Genomic DNA, 12,971 nt, shown 5'->3' on the forward strand with positions numbered 1-12,971 from the left:
TTATTTCTTTTTTTGGTTTAATTTTATTACATTTAAAATTAAATTGAAAAAGAAATGGTGAAGGATAATGATACATAGCTTTGTTCTTAAGCTAAAGCCATCAAAATTGATTCAACTCTGCAGCATGAAGGTACATAGCAGGCCTAGGGCAAGAGGGTGAAGAAAAATCAAGCCATGGTTGCTTGAATTCAAAGCTTTATATAATTTAAAAAGTAAAAAATTCAAAGGCACTTAATGCTTGTTAGCTTAAGATTTAAGTACCTCCATGGCCTATAAATGGAGTAGAACACTTCAGTAACAAAAAGAGACACGAATTCTGAACAAACTCATGCTTGTAACACTCTTGTAACAACTTGAAATATTCAAGGAAATTTAAATTTCGAATTTTGAGTTTAAGCCATTCTCAATTCAAACTAAGCACTCAAACACGTTCCTCAAACATCCCTGAACATAACCAAATCAATTTCCAGTCTCAAAGCCCCTCGAATCAATACTCAGAAGTCACGGTTTGTTCAAACAAAAACTTACCAAAATCTCATCATACACGCATATTTAGCATGATGTAATCATATATTTGAACTTGGTTTGATGTTCTGATCGTTTCTGGATAATTAATTTAAGTTTGGTCACGTATACATGAAGATACCATTTTAGGGTTCTTGAACTCTATTTTGGGGTTTTTCGTTAGAGGCAAAATCAGACAAAAATAATGGCATGTTTGAATTCAGTGGATCATGGCAAATAGAATGGACAGGTCGCGAAAAAATTTTGTGCATGTTTACCCCTATTCGCTATTTTGCAGGGATGAAGCTCACCTATTACAGCGCTTTTTTGGCAAAAACGCTGTTAAAATGAAGGCTGGAGGTACAAGACGAAGGCGTGGCACCTTCCCATTGGCTGGTTCGCGCGCGTGTGGATTTTAAAATTCAGACAGATTTTGTGCTTGTCATCCACGCATATGCCATGTGTCCTCAACATCTGAACCATCAGACCATGCCAGTCACTCATCCAACGCATCAAAACACGCGCACATACCATAGACTCAATTATCCACCACACCTGATCACATTTTTATTTTTTTTATTTTATTTAATTTTCTTTGCAAAATTATTTTAAAATAGTTTCAAAAATAAAAAAAAAATACAAAAAATATATTTCTAGGTTGATAAAATAATATATTATTTTTTGACATGAAAATATTTTATTTTTCTTCATAATTTAAATATTTTGCATAATTAATTAGATAATATGTGTATATTTATCTTTTAATTATTTTTAACCCATCAAAAAATCAGAAAAAAATATTTTCTTTTTATTAAATTAAGTTTATATGTTATAAGCTAATTTTGTACATATTTAGAATATTTTTCTCTTCAAGTTTAAATATATGTGTATAATTATTTGCATAATTATATGTTAATTAACTTAACAATTTCAAAAACAATTTCAAAAATCCCAAAAAAATTAGTTTTGTTTTAAAATTAATTAACAAGCAATATGAACATATTTTAGACTTAATTTTTTAGGTTTAAATTTTATTTCTAATTCTTAGCATTTTAATTAAATTAATCATGCATTAATCCTAATTAAAATCAACCATCTAAAAAATCCAAAAATATTTTCCCTTTATCTTATTGCAATTTAAATTCATAGATAAGTGTATAGGTTGTAAAAATCATGTAAATAGCGTAGTTTACATTTCCCGCACAATCGATGTAATAGCGTAGATTTACTTTCCGCATTTTACATTCCCGCACTTTAAATTCTATACATATAAAACTGCGTGTATGTCAAAGATAAAAACTGAAGCGTTAGATCACTAACTTCAAAGACAAAAATATCTGAATCAGAACACAATCGCACTTGCACCTCTTAGGGTAATCCCTCTGTTACTCTTTTCAAAAAAATCAAATTCTACTGTTTCAAATACAAATTCAAACTTTTGTTTACATCCGGTAAAGGAGAATTTTCTAAAAGAAATAGGAAAGGACCTTATAAACTTAGGGTAGATCTCCTAATTGCTTGCTCAAATCAAAACAAACAAATGTCTCAAATCTTCATTGTTTTTCAAAACAAAACTTTCAAAAAAGACAACATTTTGTATATATCCAAACAAGGATCATTACGAAAGTAAAGATCTTTTTTTCAAAACATCTTTCGAAAGATAAAACACTTTGTATACATCCGCACAAGGATCATTACAAAGTCAATTCACAAAAATGAATTTTAAAACCACATACAAGCATTTCAAGACAAGACAAATGATTCAAACAAGTGAGCTAAGCAATTAAGAGCCCATGGATAACCATGGATACAAAGGGGTGCTAATACCTTCCCTTTGTATAACCTACCCCCGAACCCAAAATCTCTTAAAGGTCTTTTTCTGTTTCTTTTATAAACCTTTCCTTAATTGGATAAAATAAAAGTCGGCGGCGACTCTCTGATTTTCAAAACTCAAAAACAAAAGAAGAGTCAGTTCGTATCTCTCTCACACGAGAGATAGAAAAAACCGAGGGCGACAGAACTGGCGACTCTGCTGGGGATATTCAAAAAACAAAATGTTTTCAAAAGGGGTTACCTTAGAGTTTAGATCACTTCGATGTTTTCAATTGCTTGTCTTGATTATTCTATTTTTCAAAGGTTTGTTTGGGTATTTACTTGTGTGAAATATTCTAACCCGAATCTCGAGATACCTTAAGTATGTGACAATAGACCAAGGAAACTGTACGGCATGTACCGATACGGTTGATCTGGTAGTCACTGTTAGTGCGACACTTTGGTCTGTACTGATATCCCTTGAAAACGATCAAGGAGTATGTTAGGCTTCCGAAATGTCATTAAACACTAATTTGTCTTAGAACCTTTAGTTGAACTTGACTTGTGGCCTATTAAGTGACTAGCTTTGAAATTGATCGAAGTTAGTTATCCTCGAGGAATATTTTGATCGGCCGTCCGAGCGCCGTATTGAGATGTTGTCTCCAAGGATCATAGAACCCGAATACTATTTTAAGACAGGTTTTAACCAACTCAACTTCAGTGGGGAGGGTATCACCTATGAACCTCATGCAAGCCTTTAAACCTAAGGCTATTGTTTGATTTGTTTGTGTTTGCCACATGTTTGACATCATGACATCATAAGCATCATAAACATATCATTTTCTCACTAATCATTTCAAGGATCGAAGAGTTTACCTTTGTTCTGTTGTTACAGGTAATGGCTCCCGCTACCAGAGATTATGTCCGGATCAACATTTCAACAATACCATCTGAGTTTAAGGACTTAATATCAGAATTTCCCAGAAATGCTCAATTCACCGAAAAGCACGGTCACCTACTCCATTTGGTTACCTCAAAATTTGAAGAAGACATGATACGGGTCCTGTTCTAGTTCTTTGATCCCGAACATCATTGTTTACATTTCCTGATTACCAGCTAGTACCCACTTTGGAAGAGTTCTCTGAACTGATTGGGTTACCTGTTCGAGATCAATTACCTTTCACTGGTTTAGAAAAGATTCCAAAACCTGAAATCATTGTTGCTGCCTTACATTTGCGAAAGTCAGAAATCGAGTCCAATTGGGAAACAAAGAGTGGAGTCAAGGGTTTGCTTGCTAAGTTCTTAATGGAAAAGGCTCGATTACTACAAAAAAATAGAAGTTACCTAGCTTTTGAGGAAGTTGTGGCTCTTTTGATCTATGGGTTGGTTTTATTCCCTAATCCCGACCAGTTCATAAGTGTGCACATTATCAACATTTTCTTATGTGCTGTGTACCACTACTGGCTAGATGGTTTACATTACACCTTCCCCGATCAGTGTTGAGAAATGAACAAAGAATGCAATGGTCTCGCAGGATTATGTCTTTGTCTCATTCAGATATCCGGTGGAACAACTTCTTTCAAAGAGACATCACTCTCATTGACCATTGTGGAGAGTACCCTAATGTGCCACTCCTTGGCATCAGGGGAGGCATCACTTACAACGCCTCTTTAGCTTTGCGCCAATTTGGACATGCACGAAGAAACGGCCCTCATGACATGATTATCCGTGGCATTGTGTTCAATTACGAAGATGATTCCCAAAGATATCGACGAAGGTTTATACATGCGTGGGGCAGTGTCTACAAAGTAGAAAGCAAAACTTTAGGACAATGGAACTCTATTCCTATGGAGCCTTACCTCAAATGGGTGCGTGCTCATGCTCAAAAGTTCATCATGCCATATCCCGCTATTTTACCTGTGACTATTGAGCCAGAAGTCGAAGGGGATGAACCACGAGTTATTCTACATCCGGACATGCCGACTGACCTGGAAGAGCTGCAAAAATCTTGGGTTCAACTAAGAGAAGAAAGAGACACCTTCAAAGCACACTGTCAAGACTATGAGAGGAAAGTGTTGGAGCTCACCAGACAACTCCAGGAAGAACAACAGATCAACACGTTCCTGGGTGCGAAGAGAAAGCGTTCATGGGAGGCTTGAGGAATCCTTTATTTTATCTTGTAAGCCCGAAAGAGGCAAATAAAAAAAAAGAAAAAAAAAAGAAATAAATTGTTTGACTAACAAATGTTTGTTTCTCTTTTGTTTTAACAAATCGAAATTCTAAGATCCTTGAAAACATTGCATATGCATTTCATTCATAAACATTGCATAATAGGTTCACATAACAGGTGTCTCATCTCCTCGCTGTTTATTTCAGTTAGAAGGGATGGATTCCGAAACAAGCGTCAAGAATCTCGAAGCATAGAACGCCCAAGTTCAGATAGCAATTCTGGAGCTAGCAAAGGGGCAACAAGAACTGAAAGCCCTGATAATCAAAAAGAAAAAGAAGCCCAAAGGATCTGTAGGTTTAAGTCACCTAACAAGGAAGGTCAAAATCCCAGTCAAAAGGTCCAAAAAGGCACCGATCCCTGAAATAGTCGGTGAAGGTGATCGAGAAGACAACCACAGCAACCAGGGTTCTGCCAAACCCTCCCTCTCTTCTAACGAAGAAGATTATCATTCCGAAGACGAACAGGGTGATGACAAATACCAGGAGTTGGAAGAACGCATGAAAGCTATGGAGATACAAAAAATACCTGGTTTAGACTTCAATGATCTTGGGCTAGTCTCAGATATTGTTATCCCTCCAAAGTTCAAAGTTCCTGTCTTTGCAAAGTATGATGGAGTCTCTTGCCCAAAACTACATCTGAGATCCTATGTGAGGAAGATACTACCTCATACAGCAGATAACAAATTGTGGATTCATTTCTTCCAAGAAAGTCTGTCGGGTACACAACTCGAGTGGTACTACCAACTAGAAAGTGCACAAGTTCACACCTGGGAAGACTTGGCTGCTGCTTTCTACAAACAGTATCAATACAACGCTGACCTTGCACCAACCCGTACTCAACTACGGGGCATGTCTATGGCACCAAAAGAAAGTTTCAAAGGGTATGCACAAAAGTGGAGAGATCTAGCTGGAAGGGTTCAACCACCCTTATCTGATCGCGAGCTGGTCGACATGTTCATGGGCACTTTAACTGGCCCGTTCTATAGTCATTTGCTGGGAAGCTCATCATCAGGTTTCACTGACCTGATATTAACTGGAGAGCGTGTCGAAAGTGGTATTCAAAGTGGAAAAATTCAAATAGGCTCCTCCTCTGGTACTACAAAGAGGCCCATCAGTGGGAGAAATGAAGTCAATACAATGCATAGTCAGAAAGGTCGAAAAAGTGAGCATCACCAATCTGTAGGGGCTGTTCTGATCTCCGCATCTGCACCTCAAAAAGATCAACCGCCGAAGTATACGCATCGACCAGATGCACCAAGAAGAAATTTCACCAGAATCAATATGCCAATCTCTCAAGCATTGCAGCACTTGTTAAAAGCAGATCTGATCAAATTAAAAGATCCTCCAAAGAATGTCAACACTTCCTCTCCGAGTTATCGCCCCGATGCAACATGTGCATATCATTCCAACTGTCCAGGACACGATGCAGATCACTGTTGGGCCCTGAAAAATAAAATCCAAGACATGATAGATGCTGGGGAAATTGAATCCGTTCCTCCAGAGACTCCAAATGTCATCACTGCTCCTATGCCAAAGCACGACAAGACCGTTAATGCTATCATAGACACTGTTTATATCTATGATGTGAGAGAATTGTCAACTCCGCTCCTTGAAGTCAAAAGAAAGCTAATCCGAGCTGGTTACTTTCCAGGTTGTGACCGTGATTGCTTTTATTGTGCACACCTACCCAATGGTTGTGAGAATCTGAAAATAGGAATTCAAAAGTGGATGGATCGCCGTATCATTATGTTTGAAAGGCTCCCTTCTATGGGCGATTTATGCGAAGTTTTTGCAAATGGGATGAGAATAGAGGATGTCTCAGTGGTTTCTAATATACCATTGAAAATCCCTACCAAAACCCCTTTCAAAATTTCTGCTGCACCCAAAGTGGCATCGGTAATTGTAGCGGTAAAAATGTGACTCGAGCGCAATCGCGCGCTCGGAGTACAACAGATTCGCCACCGAACTTTATTTATTCCAAGAAGGAAAGGGAAAATATCGATAAAACCCACAAAGGAAAAAATGGATAAGATGGTCATTCGTAACCAAATTTGGGTTCGGGAGTCGGTTAAGCAAGGGGAAGGTATTAGCACCCCTCACCTCCATCGTACTCGATGGGACCCATTTAGTTAGTTTTGTGTTTGAGTGTTAGTGTTTTTTGTTTGTGTTCTTTAGCTTATTGATCGAGAAAAGATAAAAGAAATGTTTTTTAGCGTTTTTATTGTTATGAGGAAAAAGAAAAGATTTTTTTATTATTATGCTCGCCAAGACGTTCGTATCTTGTGCCTACGTATTCCCTCGTGCAATGGGAAAGTCAGAGCAATCGTAGTTCGGACTAGGAACCACGAAAAGTTTGTTGGTTGATTTTAGCGAGAGGTACTCGATCGCTTTCAAATGGAAATACTATGCGCACATGGATATGATATCACTACAAGAATGGATGACTAAATCAAGATAAGACATGATTTTGGCCATCATCGCATTCGAGTGGAAGATATTCGATCTTCACATGTGGAAGTATGTTCGCATTTTGAAATTGACGAAGTGTCTCGTTTATAAAGAGATTTAAAAGCCATAAGGCAAAAAGGTTGAATGAAGTTGAAGTTTTGTTTTAAAGGGACATTTAGCAAAGGATTGAGCATAGGTGTTCACCTAGCGCGTCTTTACCCAAGGTATTGAACAGGAGCGAGCCCCATTGTCACTTGTTGTCCTTGTTAGTTAATTTATTTTAATTCAAAAGATCAAGGTATTCAAGAGGTGTTCACCCCTTGTCACAGGATCTTTTGGTTCGATTAAAGAGTTTTAATTCAAAAGATCAAGGTATTCAAGAGGTGTTCACCCCTTGTCACAGGATCTTTCAGTTTGATTAATGTGTTTTAGTTCAAAAGATCAAGGTATTCAAGAGGTGTTCACCCCTTGTCACTTAACCTTTTGGTTTGATTAGTTTGTTTTAATTCAAAAGATCAAGGTATTCAAGAGGTGTCCACCCCTTGTCACTTAACCTTTTGGTTTGATTAATTATTTTAATTCAAAGGATCAAGGTATTCAAGAGGTGTTCACCCCTTGTCACAGGATCTTTCGGTTTGATTAAGTGTTTTAGATTCAAAAGATCAAGGTATTCAAGAGGTGTACACCCCTTGTCACTCAATCTCTTGGTTTGATTGATGTATTTTGATTCAAAGGATCAAGGTATTCAAGAGGTGTGCACTTCTTGTCACAGGATCACTTTGATTAATTAAAGAGTTTTGGTTCAAGAAAATCAGGGTATTCAAGAGGTGTGCACTTCTTGTCACTTGATTTCTTTCATTTGATTAAGAAAGTTTTTTATTGTTTGATTCAAAGGATCGAAGGTATTCAAGAGGTGTGCACTTCTTGTCACTTGATCACTTTGATTTTATTAATGTGTTTTAGTTTCAAAAGATCAGGGTATTCAAGAGGTGTTCACCCCTTGTCACAAGATCTTTCGATTTAATTAAAGAAAGGTTTAAAAAAATGTGTTAATCCAAAAGAATCGAGGTATTCAAGAGGTGTACACTTCTTGTCACTCGATCTTTCGATATGGTTTAAAGAAAGTTTAAAAGAAGGAACTCGACGTTGGATCGAGAAATTATTTGTAACAACTTGGCGTTGGACCAAGGTTTATTTATTTTGGATTAAGATAAATATAATGTTTTTTTTTTGATATTTTAATAGTTTTTTGAATCAAAACTATACATCTAAACACATTCATTTTTCTATAAAAAAAATCTTTAAAAAAACTTAAGTCTAAAACATATTTTTGGTGTTTTATTAAATAAAGAAGAATAAAATCTAAATTAAAAAATAAAAGCATGTTTTTGGTATTTTTGAAATACAAGAAATTAAAACAATTAGGAAAAAATATAGAAACAAATAAAAGAAATAAACACAATGGACTTAAAAGAGCAAGCAAATGGGGGGTGTAATTAGAAGGTGGGGCGCTGGGCCCAACTTGACAGCAGGCCCAAAACTAACTTCAAACTAAACCAAAAAAGAATGGGGTGCGCTGGATCATACAGGTGTAGATAAGAAAATAATGGGAATGGATTAAGGAACTCGGTGGGCCTCAGATCGGGTTAAGCCCAAAACGAAATTGAGGGACATCCTAGAGGGTGTATGGCGAAATTGATGATGGTAGGCAAGCAAAAACATGGATATGGGCTTCAAATTAAACCCAAAAACACAATAAAAATAAAAAAAAAACCCTAAATCTAAAGAGAAAGGAGTCCGCCTCCCTCTCAAACTCGGTGCCTCTCTGTTCTCTCAATCATCATCTCTCTGTCATTTCCATGGCTTCATCTCTCAACTCAAATGAATCAACAACCACAAAAAAGCAAACTTTCTTCTAAACTCTATCCCACTCTCATCTGAACATGGTAACAATAAAACTCACTCAAGCTCTCACGGTTCAAGCATCGCTCTCGATCACTCTTCTCACGGTTCTCTGTTGATCTCATCTCTCGCGATTCTCTCATATTCTCAGCAACAAAATCTCGCCTTTTCGCTCTCGATTTCAGTAGCCATGAAAGCATAACAACAAGCAACAACATACGATACCCAAACCCCTCTGTAAAACCCAAATCACCCCGATTTCATTATGATTCTAAGATTACATGTTATAAGCAGAAATTTAAATCAGAGATAACATTAAGATACAGAGACAAAGGCAAAGAAGGTACGATACTCTTTTCTGATTATTTCAGCTGCTGCGAAAATTTTCTTCTTCGTCCATCTTCTTTCCGATCTGAGCGTGACTCGGTTGTTGTTGTTGCTTCGATAGATCTCTGCGTTTTCCTCCTGTGCGTTGATGGGTGTTTGGAGGTGTGTTTACGGCAAGGTTATGTTAGGGTTCTCACGGAATCGAGGTCACCGAGTTCATAAAGTCGTTGTTGTGTTGTAGATGTGTGTGTTTTTTTTTGTAGAATGAGGTTTTGAAGGATGTTGAGGGGATTTGCAGAGGCTATGGTTTGTCTTGGTTCGGTGAGGTGAGAAGTTTCAGTGCATATCCTTTTCTCTGTTTTTCTCGCTGCGACCCTTTATAGATGAAAATCAGTAGGTTTTGGGGGGAAAGTTTGGTGAATTTGAACAAAAATAGTTAACTGATCTTATGCTTTTCTTATGCAGCTTATGGCTTGAACAAAATGGTGAAATTTCTGGCTTGATAGGGACAATATATAACAGGGCATCTTGGACTATTTTGGTTGGTAGTATTGTGCAGCAGCAATATTTTGGCTTGTTATGTTTGTTTGTATTGGAGCAGAACACTGAACCGTGAAGAAGGACTTTTTTGTTTTGACTATTTTGTTTTTTTCTTAATGGACTTAAAAATATATGTGATTTGGGCTTCACACAATAAATTCTATTATATGATCATAAAAATAAAAATGATTAAAATAAAAAATAAAATGAACAAAATTAAACTAAATTACTAAACACAACAATTTTTTTGAAATAATTAAAGATGATAATAGTAATAAACACATACATACATTTACCGTCTAAAAAAAAGAAGTTTCGGATAAATATTTAACCTGAATGAAAAATATAAAAATATACAAAATGCAAGGTGTTTTTGTTGACTTTAATCGATATGCAACGATATGATGGTTGAACGATGAATGCGTGCGACACATCCAAATGAATGAAATACATAGGGCAAAAATTGGGGTGCGACAGATGCCCCTATTTAAGTTTCTTCTATCGAAGATGCGAAGAGACTTAAATACAAAGTACACAATTTTTGTCCTAAGATCGCCGCAACAATGCTTATGACATGAATGCAATGGACACTTTTTGTTATTTTGAATGCAATATGATATGAGACAGACTCGATTCTCTGTGGGGGAATAAGATAAACTAATGTTGGATAGACTTGGAAAAGAGAGATAAAACTCTGGGTAAAAAGACAGTAGAAGCGTCTAAGAGTGACATTAGACAGAGAAAAACACCTTATTGTGGATTGTGACATCCAATTATTGGCTTTGGATGAAAACAGCGACCCATATCAGCTAATGTACTGGTAAGGCGAGGGAGACCATTGGCTTTAGCTAATGTACTAAAGATGGAAAGGAGATCTCTTATCAACTAATGTACTGATAAAAGATGAAAAGGATACACGACTTCAGTTAATGTACTAAAGAAGGAAAAACGATTATATCATCAGTTAATGTACTGAAGATGTGAAACAAATCGACCTGCATCAGTTAATGTACTAATGAGGGAAACAAGAGGGAATTATCATCAGCTAATGTACTGACGAAAGGAAATCCTATACCAGTTAATGTACTGATAAGGAAAGAAGAAAGAGGCTCACGTCAGTTAATGTACTGACGAAGAGAAGTCCTATACCAGCTAGTGTACTGATAAGGAGGAAACAACCATGATCAATCGTCGGCTAATGTACTGACAAGAGAAAATAGGAGACATCTGATATCAGCTAATGTACTGATGAAAGTCCTGCATCAGCTAATGTACTAATGACGGGAAATGAAAGTGCATATTATTAGTTAATGTACTAATGATAACAACAAGTGGTGAATGACATCAGCTAATGTACTGATGAATATGACAAAGAGTTGACATTATCAGCTAATGTACTGATGACGTAAGACGAAATCGCTTTGGTAAATGCCAAGTGAGTTGGACTTAGATCTCAAGGTAAGATGTTTGATAACAACGAGACCCTGAAAGAATGCAAATGAGTATGAATTTTGTTTCTATGCATGATATTGAATTGTTCTATGAATGAGATGTGAATGTAATGTAATGCAATCGGTTATGACAACTGAGGTAGACTCTTTTGTGAGGGTAGATCGAAACTCTGATTCCTCAACACAAGAACACTGTCAATCATGGTCTTGTCACACTGATGATCCTTTTGGGAAGGACTGCTAAACTGCTTGGGGATCGTTGAAGAAAACTGCCCCTGATTGACTGCTTGTTAACTAATCCTTGCTTCAGTTCTTGAAATGAATGTGGTAATACTTGCCCCTAGTATAACTTTTGAATAACAGGATCTTGAAGTAACGTGCCCCTGATAGGATCACCGATCAAGTTTTTCCACTGCTTGAACTTCCTTGAAAGATGAGTACTTGTAGATAAAATGTTCATTCAAAAATGGTAATTTTAATGCAATGCTCAAAACATATTCTGAAATCAAAGTCATTTATTGGAATGATGCTATTGATGTAAAGCAAATGAATCAAAGGTCAAAACGCAATGGTCTAAACATCCAAAATGATGGATAAAGCAAAAGGTATGGTAAAACAAACGATTTGCAAAGATCTTTAGGAGTCAGGTTAACGCAACCTTGTTGTAGTATGCTTTCAAAATATCCTTGCTTCAATTAGGTCTTTTGAAGGTTGTAGCGCGGCTTGGTTCACGGTTTATGAAACAAAAGATATAGGCTCAAAGTATATTTGTACCCACCCCATTCTTCGTGATGATCTCCAATCCTACGCTCAGTTAATTCAAACTATGCATTCAGGTTCCAAAAGGCTTTTGGATTTGCACCTATGACAACGATGATGGTTTAAAGGCCAAGGGAATCTTTGAGGTGGCAGTCACTTCTTCCTTTTGATAGTCACAACGTTTTATTGTTGTTCAAGGAATTTATTGACTTCTCTTTTTAGCTTTATATCCCTAACTTTTGCCTGAACTATTTCCATTTGAGATTACAGCCAACGGGATGCCCCAATTTTGCCTAAGTCTCCTTCGTAGGTTTTGACTTAGCGGGCTTTTTTTGTTTTTTTTTTTTTGGAAATATTTTTGTATTCGGAAAGATAGTGACTGCCTCCATAATGATTGATGATAACCATCTTGGTCACTTTTGATTGAAACCTTTATTGGAAGGTGTACTTAATGGTTCTCTTGAATTTGAATGCACAGGTAAATTAACTGAGACCTACCCTGCCCCAGGTTAAAATTGCGGGTTTTTTCGTTTAAAAGAAACTCCAACTTCAAAGGCTCAAAGGGGTTGACTAGGGATTAACTTCCTTATATCTCCAGTATTTGGGGATTGAAACAATGCCTGTACATCATCAACAAGGTTTTATCTGAAAGCATACAATTCAACAACTTGGGTATTTCGTTGTCATCATCCTCCCTCCAATCTTTTCATAAAACATAAGTTTGATAGAGAAAGTGAAAAAGAGATATATTTTTGTTGTTGTTTTTTTCCTTTTTTAAAAGATAAAGCATAAAGATAAACACAATGGGTTGAATCAAAACACGCAATGCTCATTTCATTAAAATTAATAATCAAGAACAAACAAAATTCAAATGCAGTACACAAGATAAACAAGGAAACTGCAAACAGAAGGAAACGAGGCCTAGTGACTAATCAGTGACGAGGAGGAGCTATCCTGTCTGAAACACTTGGCTTTAGGAAAAGTAACTTGGCTTTCTTA

General features: G+C 36.6%; 1 long non-coding RNA gene across 1 annotated transcript; it reads left to right on the top strand.

Annotated features, from left to right (window-relative positions):
* The first annotated feature begins 8,791 nt into the window (after positions 1 to 8,791).
* LOC131662627 (uncharacterized) lies at positions 8,792 to 9,859 on the top strand. Its single transcript, XR_009301772.1, has 2 exons — positions 8,792 to 9,548; positions 9,688 to 9,859. It is a non-coding gene; the product is annotated as an uncharacterized LOC131662627 (long non-coding RNA).
* Positions 9,860 to 12,971: the final 3,112 nt, after the last annotated feature.

The sequence above is a fragment of the Vicia villosa genome, linkage group LG3, assembly GCF_029867415.1.
Source record: "Vicia villosa cultivar HV-30 ecotype Madison, WI linkage group LG3, Vvil1.0, whole genome shotgun sequence".
In the NCBI taxonomy this organism is placed as follows: Eukaryota; Viridiplantae; Streptophyta; class Magnoliopsida; order Fabales; family Fabaceae; genus Vicia; species Vicia villosa.